At 44.4% G+C, this 12,539-nt stretch overlaps 1 long non-coding RNA gene across 1 annotated transcript; it reads right to left on the minus strand.

Moving 5' to 3' along the window:
- Positions 1-1,289: 1,289 nt before the first annotated feature.
- On the minus strand, positions 1,290-9,227 carry LOC130599129 (uncharacterized). The gene is made up of 2 exons (XR_008972162.1): positions 8,031-9,227; positions 1,290-1,398 (listed from the first exon to the last, which is right to left on the minus strand). It is a non-coding gene; the product is annotated as an uncharacterized LOC130599129 (long non-coding RNA).
- Positions 9,228-12,539: the final 3,312 nt, after the last annotated feature.

Raw genomic sequence — 12,539 nt, forward strand, 5'->3', positions numbered from 1 at the left:
ATTGCCCTATCCCCAGGGGTGCCGAGCAGCATCAGTTTCTCCATGCAGAGAAATGGTTTGATTTCCCTCATTATAAAAGGCTAGAAGCAGCAATTCAGAGATCCCCTGCATAAATCTTCCTAAAGGTCCCCTCTTTCTTCAGCACCCCATGCTGGAGCCAGCCTCTGCCCTTCCCAGTGGGTGCCAGCACCCCCACAGCCCTTATGAACTACAGTATTCCCTTAAGCTATCCATGTTACACATCTTAATCATTTTTCTAGCAAATACAGCTTTTACCAACTTTTGGTACACAATCCACAACCCACCTGGATGAAGGGAAAGCCATTTCCCTAGCATTTGCTCAGCTGGGATGTTTCCCATGTCATTGTGCTGTGGTTCCTCCTCCTTTACAGCCCCAGAGCCAGGGTTTGGGGGAGTTTTTCTTCTCTCTAAGGAATATTTTTGAATCCTTTTGGAGGTGTGGAGGGTGGTTTTGGTATCTGTGAAGCTGCAGCAGCACAGGCAGTCCTGCATGGATGGGAGCCTCCTGGCTTCATGATAGGGGAAAGGAAATTCCTCATCATTTCAGCTGTGGAAGCAGTGTTTGAAAATGCATGCTCTGGAGCCAGGACATGCAGGAAAATCAGGTAAAATACACTTCTGAAAAAGGGTTTTGAGGTGAGACTCGTAAGTTTTTAATGGGCAGCACTGATTTAACTCCCCTTGTGTCGCTGCTGGATGGTGCAGTTCTGGCTTCCGGCCGTTGGGTCAAGCCAAGGGTCTTTCCCCACTGCCACAGGATGCTGCCCCAGCCAAACTCCCATGGTTCGGCTACAGGGAAGGGTAAGGGATGTATCTGGACATGTGAAGAGCTATAGCACAGGCAGGAATATGTTTGAATTCTTGAGGTCAGCAGTTCAGCATTGTGCTCTTACACCCATCTCAGGTATTTCATTCCCCAAGTTCTCATCACAGGACAAGACCAGTGCGGGCACGGCTGTTTCATGATTTGGGGAATTTCCTCTTGGATGGAACACTGGAAAGGGACTTTAAAGGCTGCCCCATCGCTGTGCTGGAAGAGGACCATGGGGCATGAGCAACCTGGAAGTGGTTGGTTTGGTCATCCAGCTCCAAAAACAGGGCAGGAATGACAGCAGGCAAGAACATGAACAAAGCTCACCAGAGCAGCAGTCGAAGTCACCCCATGCACACCCCTTCAAAACCAGATTCTTCAAACAAACACCACTCTGGGAAAACACCTGGATGAGATAATCAGTGGGTTTGGATGCTGGAGGCAGTTGGCCTTCATCTTCCTCCCTACGTGCACAATATGGATTGTTATCTTCCATCCACTGTGTACACCCGTCTTTGTTCTCCACTGCCACAATAGCTTTTAAGGGTAGTCTTATCTTTGTTCACCTAGGAGAAAGTAATTGGTCAAATTTAATTCAAAGAGAGATCAATTAGGAAAGGTTGTGACAGACAGGTAGGTCACCAGCGACTCATAAATCCCGGGTAGAATTTCCTCCTCTGCCATACACGGGTTTGATGTAGGAAATGGCTCATTTGCAAGCTAAAGGTTTAATTAGGAGGAGAAAAAAAAAGGTCAGCAGAGATCAGATGTGAATTGCAAAGTGCTAAAGAAGTTTACTGCAGCAACGCATTTATGGAGAGCCGGGCTATAGATCCGCTCCCTCTCTGTCCAGAATGCTAATAGCACCTCTTTGAATTCCTCCTGTCACCAGAAAAATCATCGATAACATGTGGATGCTTTAAAACTGCTTGTCACCCACTTTCTCTTTATGATAATCAAAGGGCTCTGCTAAGACTCAGAGACTCCCTTACCCATCTTGTTAATTGTGGATCCTTCTTTCCAGGTCGGGTTTCCAGAATGTGACACCCTTCGGGTCACTGTTTCCTCTCCCATCCATCGCAATATGAGCTTTGCAGAGGGTATTTATTGCTCCTCCTCAGCAGGGATGCAGCCACGATGTAAATTGTGCCAGAAATACCAATATGATGAAAATTCATGACATTTCTTCCTCACCTCACCGTATTCTGGATAGCATTTATGGATGTGCAAACTGCAGAAGTAAAAGAGCTCTGTACAAGCTCTCTTAAAAGCAGTGGGAGCAATAGTAACGTGATTATACGAGGGTTTAGCTCGTCGGCAAGTGTGCTGAGCCAGCCTAAGGCAGTAGAGCCTGAAGTCAAGCCCTGCCACTGATCTCAGCTCTCAAGGCTGCTATGGGCAGTGCTTGTTTCAATCCCCTTTGGTGTCCAGGGCTCCCTCCTGCTGCCCCCTCCATTCCCTACATCTCCGGGGGGTTCCCACCAGTGGGGATTGGCGGTGGTGCTCTCAGTGCGGCCGTGCTGCGGCTGCCCCGCGCTGGGACCTCGCCAACAGGCACAGATGCAGCTTCCAGCCTGATCTGTGCTGCAGCTGGGGCTGGGAAGGGTTCAAGGAGTGCTGCTGCTTGGCCAGAATCACCGGGGGTCCAGGCATCCTGGAGAACGCCATGGTTTGGGGCTTCATTAGGTGTCATACATAACTAATGACTCTGCAGTAGCGTATGGCAGGAAAGGTCCAGAGCCAGCCATCAGGGTGGAGAGAAATCAAAATGGCAGCTGGGCCTGGCTGGGAGAGCAAGAGCAATTTTTCCAGTCACTTCCATTTGTTCCAGTATCACTCAGCCCCACAGCCTGTTTTCATGAGAGATTGCGATTCCGCTTTAAGCAACACTCCATGAAAAAGGACAGACAGCAGACCAGGTTGTAACCCGATGTGATTACACAGGCAACGTGAATTCCCAGCACCTGGGCCTCCAGCCCTCCGTGTGGTGTCGATAACACCAATTTCAGTAACTCCAGCAAAGGCAACTGCACCAACAATCGGTGGAGGACAGAGGAGGCTCTTCACTCTTCTGGAGGATCAGAAACTCGCAGCAATTATCAGTCAACAGTTCCAGCTGCCTGGTAAACCTAAGGTTACAGCAAACACAGCTCAGCTCTGAGGCTGGAAACAGAAGAGCTGTAATTATTTACAAGCTCAACTATTGCCCCCATCGCCAGATACAGGGAGAGAAATGATGCGGACCCCGATTCATCCAGCTTCTGACAAAGAGGCGTGATGCTCCTCGTGCAGACACTCAAGTGTGCTTCTAGGACACTCAAGATTCAGGTGTGATGTGTACAAAGCATTAACCATTTACTCCCAACAGTAGACAAAAGCCTCATTACCATGGGCAAGCCACATCCCCATTAAAAAATCAGCTCCGATGAGCCTCCTAAGAGGAGCAAGAGATTCCCTTGTCTTTGCTGAGTGTGGGGGGGAAATTCAGCTGTTCTGACAACCAAATCATGTTTGATTCCATCTGAGCTGCCTCGATAGAGATGTCAGATGGGAGAAGATAGCAGAAGTCTGCCTCGCAGTTTAATTGGGTTACACTCTTGTATATCCTGTTTTAAAAGTAAGGCCTTCAAAATGCGATTTGGATGCAAGTGAGTTGCGTGGGGCTTTATCCTGGACAGCCCCTTCTCTCAGTGAGCAAAAGAGCAGAGCTCTGAACACAGGCTGTACGTATGGCTGGATTTATGGAGCAGTCATTATTTTAACAGCACTTACTGACTTTGGGTCAAATATCTTTTTCCAGCATTTTTTCATTTCAGGAACGAGCCCGTATGTCACAATCTCATGCCTCATCTAATTGGAGAAGTGTTTCCTTTGTCCTTGAAACCGAAAAGTAGACCACGTATCCAGGAGCTACAGAATGAAAAAGCATCTGCCTTTGGTATTTGGCGTGCCTCAATTAAAAAACCCCGCTGCTTGGGATATCATTTGTGTTTGAGTCCTGACCAGAGCACTTCTGCTCACATTCGAGTGGATGGTTCTGAAGGTCGAGCTAGGGGTACGTGAAAAAAAACCCCCGAATCCTTTGGAACAATACACAGAACATTAATGGTTTACATACAACAGAAAAGAGGCCTGGATCCAGCAAAGCCAAGTTCAGAGTCATGCTGGAAGCACGGGAACAGCTCTCATGCTTGCTCCCTTCTGAGCACCTCTATAAGCTCCTGTTGGAGCGGAGCTCAGGCCCACACTCAAGACGTGGCTCCCCTCCCTCCCAGCCCCACAAATCTAGCTCTCAATATGCACAAAACACTTCTATCTTTAAAAAATAATTGAAAAGGTGCACCCCGAAGTTCACTGGATCGATCCCTCTGAATTATTTTATTTAGAAGACACTTCATTGTGTCAAAGATTTAATGGAGAGGTCACGATGCCCAGCTTTCAGAATGTCAATGCATTAAAAGGGAGCGTTGCAGGGAATGTTAAAATCCCTGGTAATGTATGCCCAAGCAAAACTGCCAGATTTATGAGATATGACAATTATTAGACAGAGTTTAGATAAGACGTGGGCTGATGGGGAAAAGCAGGGGAAGGGCTGGAATCCTTCTGTGCGTGTCTTACAAGAGGCAGGATGAAATTCAGCAGCCTCACTACGGACTCTTTTGCCTTCCCCTTTAAGCATTCTCTCCCCGAGCTGTATCGTTTGAAATGTGTGTATTTTTAAGTAAGCAGTATTTCCCGGCACACTTGATTAAATACCTTCCCTTGTTATTTATTGCCCATTAAACGACATATCTTCTGCAGGTACCTTCGTTGGACAAAAGCTCTTTGCTATCAAATGCAGACCTCAGCATGTCTTAGGCCAGAGCAGTTTAGAGCAATGATCTCCGCGTGGGGCTGCAGCTGAGAAGCACTGAGAAAACTCCAGCAGCATGGATCAGAGTTCTCTGCTTAATAAGAGGCACGTCTGGCATCTCAGAATTGCCCAACTTTACTTCATTTTTCACTTCTTGGTGCATGCGATAAGGTTGGAACATGCATGATGTCCAAAGGTTTTCCTCTCTTTCCTTGGGGAATGTCTGTCTTCGGGTGCTGCAGGAACAATTGCCATCCACCAAAGTACTTCCAGGCTGTAAAGTTTCAAGTGAAACGGAAGGGCGGGGGAAGGAATGACAAGTCCTTTTCACTGAAATTCTCTCCCCAGATGGATTTGGCAGAGCCTGGCTCTGCTAGTCTTAAAGCAAGGTTTATCATTCGTGCAGGCTGCTGCCTGAAGGGGGGAAAGATCTTTGAAGTTGGTGAATGATGGAAGGGTCTCCCCCCTCCCCTCCCTCGCACGCATTTTTTAAGGGTGGAGACTGGGAGATGCTCAACTGCCCTGAGTCAGGAAATTACACGACAAATTAAACAATTATGTGTTTTAGTGCTGAACATCTATTGAGACACTTTGAGTCGAACATGCATTCAGCACGAATTCCGTGGGCATTTACACTCTCCCCCATCACCTGCAATCCTACACTGCGTTATAGAATCATAGAATAGTTAGGGTTGGAAAGGACCTTAAGATCACCCAGTTCCAACCCCCCTGCTATGGGCAAGGACACCTCACACTAAACCAGGTCACCCAAGGCCTCGTCCAACCTGGTCTTGAACACTGCCAGGGATGGAGCATTCACAACTTCCCTGGGCAACCCATTCCAGTGCCTCACCACCCTCACAGCAAAGAATTTCCTCCTTATATCCAATCTAAACTTCCCCTGTTTAAGTTTTAACCCGTTACCCCTTGTCCTATTTTACTGCATGTCAAGAGCTCCCCTGCTCCGTTGTCTACACCTTGAAGAGATTTCTTTATCATTTAACTTTATTACAGAAGGCAGTGCCTGGACACTGTTGGAGTGACAAGGACTATTTCCTTAATTACTGTACATTGATAATAGCATTTACTCTGGCAGCTCCAGTGCTATTCAATCAAGCAAGATTCAATACAAAAAAAGCTGATTTGCCAAAAAAGAGATTAGCATAAGTGCCTACAGTCACATTCTATTTTTGAAGGTAAAGCTACTGTGTCTGGGAGCTTTCTTGTGGGAACTTTATAAAGAGAGATAAATCTAGTTTATCTCCTTCAAAAGATATTTGGGGAAAGCACAGAGAGTTGCTGTTTAGGCTCCGTTGGTAATAATTTCCTATAACCATCTAAAATAAAGACCTGCATAGAATGTGCTAATCAGCAGCAGGAAGGTGTATTTCTTCCTCTTACGTGGACGCAGACATTTGTTGTGAAAAAACTCTGTGTTCCCTAGTTTGCTATTGCTGGTCTTTGTCATTTAATCAAGTGGTGACTGTAGCGGTTGTACTTTAAAATTAAATGCTATTATTTATGGTAGAACTTGTTCTAGTCAAAAATGCAGACCTCAGCACTGTGTACATTTGTAAGCAGAAGGTTAAGCAGGACATTTTAAATGGTATAGCAAAGGGCTTAATCAAGGCTGAAGAGCAAAATGCAGTGGGATAACAGATATAGTAAATAGGCATTAATCACCATACACGCTTAATCCAGGTATTAGGCAGTCTTGGGGCTAATATGAAGACTCACTTACATAAGGACTCATTCTACCAGCGCTTAAGTAAGTGAATAACTTTATTCTTGGGAGAAATTTCAGCAGTGCTCAAGGCCCTTGCAGTATCAAGCCTACAGTATAGCTCTGTAAAATGATCACCACGCAATTACTTTTGCCTGAAGGGGATTTCTGAGTTAGGAGGCCTGGGGGGGGGAGTGGTTCAAGAAAGGCAAAAACTGAATTGCCAGAGCATAAGGAGCCACTTTTCCGTGTTGTTTTTGTTTTCCCTTGACACTGCCTCTAACCGTGACATCCAAATCCGAGCTAAGTACTTCTTGCCGAAGATGGACCAGATAAAATCACGAAGCCAGTATCATCTCATGTGAGACAGCTCACTGTCTTAGTGACAAATTTAGTGACTACAAATCCAGGCTTAGAACATAGTCCTTCCCTAGTCATAATCCAGCACTCACACACTGGATTTGCCTTTAGCTACTGATGAACTATAACTTCAGTTGCAAGAATAGTGCATCCATAGATATGAAACTCACCATACAGAAGTTCTTTTATTAGGTGCTCAGAAAGATTAAAGTGCTTCCACGTTTAACTTAACATCAAAAAGTCCAGATCTTTACACAAACTGGCATGTCACGTGTACTGACACACCAGCACACAAACCGCAGCCTCCGGCCCAGGGTGGGTTTTGGCATGCTGGTCAAGCTTGACTTACCTAGCACTGAAACAGAATAGGCAGACTCATGGTAAGCACCACACCTAACCTGAGGAACAGGGAAGGAGCTGGAAAAGCAGGGAATGGGGTAGATGGCCGCGGATTATCTATTCAAGGAATAACAAGATGAAAAAAAAGAATCCACAAACCTTTAATTGTGAATATAGGAGAGGGACAGTGATGTAACTGTTCCCAGGGAACACTATTCTTATTTTGTAGAGGGAGGTGAGCCAAGATACTTAAGCTCTAGAGAACCTTTAACACAGGAAGCTATTTATCATAACAAGCTTGGTTGATACTGCTCCCATACTGAACCAATTAGATTAGCCTATTTCGTCATACTTCATAACTTGGGATGATAGGTTTCCAAGCATGGTACAGTGCAGTAATTGAATTTTGATCAAACACACATGGCCCATAACCCAGTATGTGAAACTTTCAGAACAGTTCACAGCTTTTAAATATCCAGTCAACATGTTGCCAAAAGTACAGGATGTACTTGATGCAAGTGGGAGAGGAGGGGGGGAGCACGAGTCCTCGCCGTAACTTGGTACAGCTGTAAAACAAACATTTTTTTGTTCCGATTCTGTTCCTACTTTAGCAAAGGAGCTGGGAGGAAGACAGGGAATGGCAAGTAAGTCGTTTTTCTCCCCAACCCCCACGCATTCCCCCCCCACCCCCCCCCCCAGCACACATTTCCCTTTTAACATTCTTAGATTACCGCAACGTTTTACATTCACTGTACTGTACTTACATACTGTATTAGACACACCAGCAATTCTGTTTGTTAGCATGACACATCCATTGCTTACACTTAGTTAACAAAATAACTTAAAAGTCGCATGCATCATCCTCTTAATAGGGTTAGAATCAATGGGACCGTGGAATGAAAGACCTAAAAATTACCCCCCACCTCTGCGTTCCCCAGGCTTCTGCCTCTGCCAACGCAATCCATATGGTGGGCAGCCTTGTCAGGATCAAGGTGAACACTCAGTCAGTTCTTTGCAGGCTGGGATCTCCTCTTACATGTTCTCGCCATGTTTTCCCTACAGTAAATCCAAGGAACTTTGAAGAAGGCTCTGTGTAAAGGAAACAGTATACATTAATAACTTCATTCCTACAGCCCTGATGGGCTAGGAGGCAAAACACCCACCGCAGACCAGGTTCATGACATGGAAAGCACTGTGGCAGGGTTTCTTTTGAGCAAGTAATGGGTATCTATATTGAAGCTGCTTCCTGGCCTACAGCTAAGTCTGGCATGCTTCAGCAATGGAGCAGGGTAACACCAACCTCTGCACGTTATGCTGCCAACTTATTTCTCAGCATCGAACGCTTTGACCCGAAAGGCAGCTGGAAGCAGCTCTGGGCATCTCAGGTACACAAAGGGGAAGTACCAGGGCAAGCCAACACCTTTGCTTTCATCGAGGTGGTGCAAATGACGGGAATTACCTCTACAGCCCTCCAAAGAGTTTAGGATCTGATGGTTTACCCAGGTGCTTCTAGTTGCACTTCGTGGATGGGCTGCCTCCAAGCCGTCTCACACACCTGCTCTGCAGTACCACAGGTTCCAAGGGGAGAAACGGTGCTTCTCAGATGTAACAAAATGCACATTTCATTTAGTCTAGCTGTTGGTTGGGAACAGGTATACTGCTTGATTACACACACACCACCCTGCCAGAGACAGAGTGCAGAGGATATGCTGGATCCCTTCTCTTTCCCCACCCCACTCCCCACTAAGTTACGATGCTGCAGAGAAAAGAGATAAAGAGGAAAAATGGTGACCAACTTATCAGACTTGGACCAAGCCTCAGCTCAAACCAAGGTTAAACAGGCCTGTTCTAAGCCTCTTAAAGATAGGATTTATATAGTAATTACAGTAATGGAAAGTGATCTTTATAATTTTTATACTGCCTAAAATTCTGCTGTGTCATATGCATCTGCAGAGCCTCGGAACTGTGCTTCTCAGAGAGAGCACTGCAGTCTTGAAAGCAGCCATTCAAATGTATAATGGAGAATTATCAGTGCCTGAATATGTTTGAGATTATAATGAAGCACGAAGAGTTCGACTCAAATACTGGGAAAAGCATGGAGTTTGTATTGAGACAAGCAGGATTTTTCACTTTATGTTGTTGGGAGTTTTTGGAACTAGGTATTCACTACACACAGGGCAAACAGCACTGAGACTGCCCTTTGTAGTCTTGTATTTCCTTTCTTTTCCTTTGCTACAGTCTCAGATCTAGAGAGTGAGTATAGTGCAAAATGTATCTTGGCCGGACAGAATCCTCGCATCCACTTTCCAGTTTTCTCTGTTGTGCAAGGAAAAATACCGGAGTGCTAAGTCTCTGCTGTACCGTAAAGAACTTCAGAAGATTTGGAGATCTGATAGGGGGTTTGGCTCCACCTTCAGGAAGCAAAAGGCAAAGAGACAACGTAGTTCTAAGTTTCAGACAGAACTCTCTGCAGAAACTGAAGCCGACAACCTCCTTTTATTGACATCTACTGCTCCCCAATGTGTCTTTGCTTCATATATGTAAAAGATTCTCTGACCTGATGCCGTGACATTTCTACATACTTGATTCAGCACTGAAGAGCCCAGCTCCTCCTAGAAGTACTTGGGAACTTGCTGCAGGATGTCCAAAGGTGGCCCATAATGAACGAACAGAGCTGAGAGATGAACAAAAGCCAACAAAAAGCATCTCTGAAGTGAAAAGAAGTTTAGACACACAGGATGTCATAGAGCTGTTTCAAATATTATTAGCCACTTACACTCAGTACTAAGGGTTCCATACAGAATGAAATTTTCCCTTACAATTCAGAGATTAGAAGGTTCTGTGGGAAACACAGATGGATTGACAGAGAGAAAGTGGGAAGAGTCTTGATCAAATTTCAGTCTAGCAAAACACTTAAGCAGATGCCTAAACTTAAGCTATTTTTTTCTCCTCAGATTCAAGCAAAAGATGCAAACAATAATCTCTTACATTCCACCTTTTTGCAGACTGATGCAGGCTGAACCCAGAACATAGTAGCTGGTTAAAAAGCATGACCTAAATGAATTCAAATGATGCATTTTTCTTTAAGAAACCATACAGTCACCATTGATAATAATGAAAATGGGAAATTAGTTTGGGATGAGACAACACTGAGATTGAAAGACTGGATGATGTGTTGGTGAAATAAAAGGCAATCACACAGTTAGTGACAGTCCTATGAAAGCGCATGGTTGCTTGCAAGATCTTGCCTCTGGCATTTCCCCAGCTGGGTGCTTAAGAACCCAATCTTATTGTTTTAGACAGCGTCTTCTGGAGGAAACAGGTTTGAAAACTGCAGAGCAAGCAACAGGAATGGACTAAACACCTAATGAATCTAAAAATAAAACCCCCCAAACATGGAGAAGAGATGCAAGGAGACTGAATAGACATAGCTGTGTAAGCAAACAGAACTGAATATACTCTTGAGGAGCAAAGGAAACAATTCTTGATGGGGTGACAACAGATGTTATCCAAAAAAATTCTAACGGAGCATTTCAAACACAAAGACCTTCCTGTGGAGCTGAGAAGTTTCACTGGCAGACATACAGCAATACATCTTTGGAAACATAATAAAGCCTAACATTCAAGGTGTTATCAGGTCCTGAAAGCAGAAGTGATATCTTCATGTAATAAGTGGTGGGTGGTGGCGGAGAGGGAAACACTTAGGATAACAAAATGCTGTCACAGGAAGTTGCCATAGCATAGTTGTGATTTAAATCTCAGGAGGAATAGCAAGTCAGTTTGCTCCAAAATATCCCTAAATCCACTCTCCTGGAAAACAAGCTCTAAACACAAGTGAAAGATGCACGGGTTGACCAAACATCAGATGATCTTTAAGGCCCCTTCCAACCCAAACCAGGCAATGATTCAATGAAACACAATACAGAGTAATTTATGAATACAATAAGCACGCTTAAATACAACCACTTTTGCGCTGTGTGACTGCAAAGTGCCCGGAGCTGAGTGTTTCTACCCGCTACTGCTCTTTCAGATCACAGTTGAGCACACTGCAGAACAATCCTAAAAGGGACACTAAAAAAAGGAAAAAAAAAAGACAGGTTTATGGAGTCATTTTTGCCATGACTGAACTGCACCGGCACTTAGGGAAGATTTGGATTTAACTCCTGGCATGGATCTGCAGCATCTTCAGTGAAGAGCTTCACACAGGTTTTCAAAGGCTAGGCACTTCAAATTCTTGTTTTAAACTCTGCCCTTTACTTTTTATGATGTTCTTTATTTTTACAGATACAGAATAATACCTCTCAGTCCTGTTGGAATGTTGAAAGGATTCCTGAATATCTGCAGAGCCAGCAGCTATCATTTTATCTGAGAAGGAGGCTGGAGGATGATATAGAACATTGTCTAATTATTTCTATTGCTTTGCAACTGTTTTTATGAAAACAATCCAGAGAGAAGATTATTCAGTGCACTCAGAGCAACGGGAACTACGGGAACACTGGGGTGGAGAACTTGATTGGCAGGATTAAGCTCAAGCAGGCAGCAACACAGAAAATCATCATAGGACAGACATTTTGATAAATATTACTGTAGCCAATTTATTATTAGCACAGTGGGACAGCTTTACATCTCACATCACACTTTTCACAGCCCTTATGGCAAACATGCCATATCTGATAATTGCACGATGAAAACAAAGACCTCACTACTGGCCCCGCGGTTCCTATCTGCTTACTCAGTTAACCCTCTCTAAACTTCAACTAGGCAATTATACAGGTATGTAGAAATGCAGATAAGTGTGTTCATGTATGGAACATAATTTCTACAGTACTCAATGCAAGTTGAAAAGGTTATGCCATCTGTGGCGCTGATTTCTAAACAGCTTTACAGACAAAGCAGAGCGAAAGCAGTTGTTAAGACAAGATAGAGGATCAAGTGGAATGCCATCCCAAGGGAAGAGATGATAAAGCAGTGTGTTCCTGGCAAGAGCGTGCACAGGTATCACAAACCAGAAAGCATCAGGATGAGGGGGCCCCGTAACAGCTTTTATTCCCTGCATTGGTTGTCACATATCTTCTGTTCCTAGAGAAACACTAACTTGGAGTAACAAATCTTTCTCTCTGTTGGCTACATGGTTTCTGGGATTAACAAACTATCTGACGAACCTTGTAACTAATCATATTTTCATCTGATTCACACAAAATAGTTCCCGTATTCTTTTACGGGTAATGAAGCTCAAGATGGGCTGCTGAAATCATTAAGCCAAGCTCTCTGCTACTTGTACACATGGAAATACATTTCAGAACGAAATCCTCTGTGATGAGTTGCCCAAGGGTATTTTTTTTATTATGATGTCCATTGTATCTTCCTATTTTCACAGCTATATTATCAGCTTCAGGATTAAAACACAAAGAGCAGACAAGCCACAAGATGAC

Source organism: Pezoporus wallicus, unplaced genomic scaffold (genome assembly GCF_028554395.1).
Source record: "Pezoporus wallicus isolate ANWC-B61680 ecotype Strahan unplaced genomic scaffold, APGP_CSIRO_Pwel_v1 contig_8108, whole genome shotgun sequence".
In the NCBI taxonomy this organism is placed as follows: domain Eukaryota; kingdom Metazoa; phylum Chordata; class Aves; order Psittaciformes; family Psittacidae; genus Pezoporus; species Pezoporus wallicus.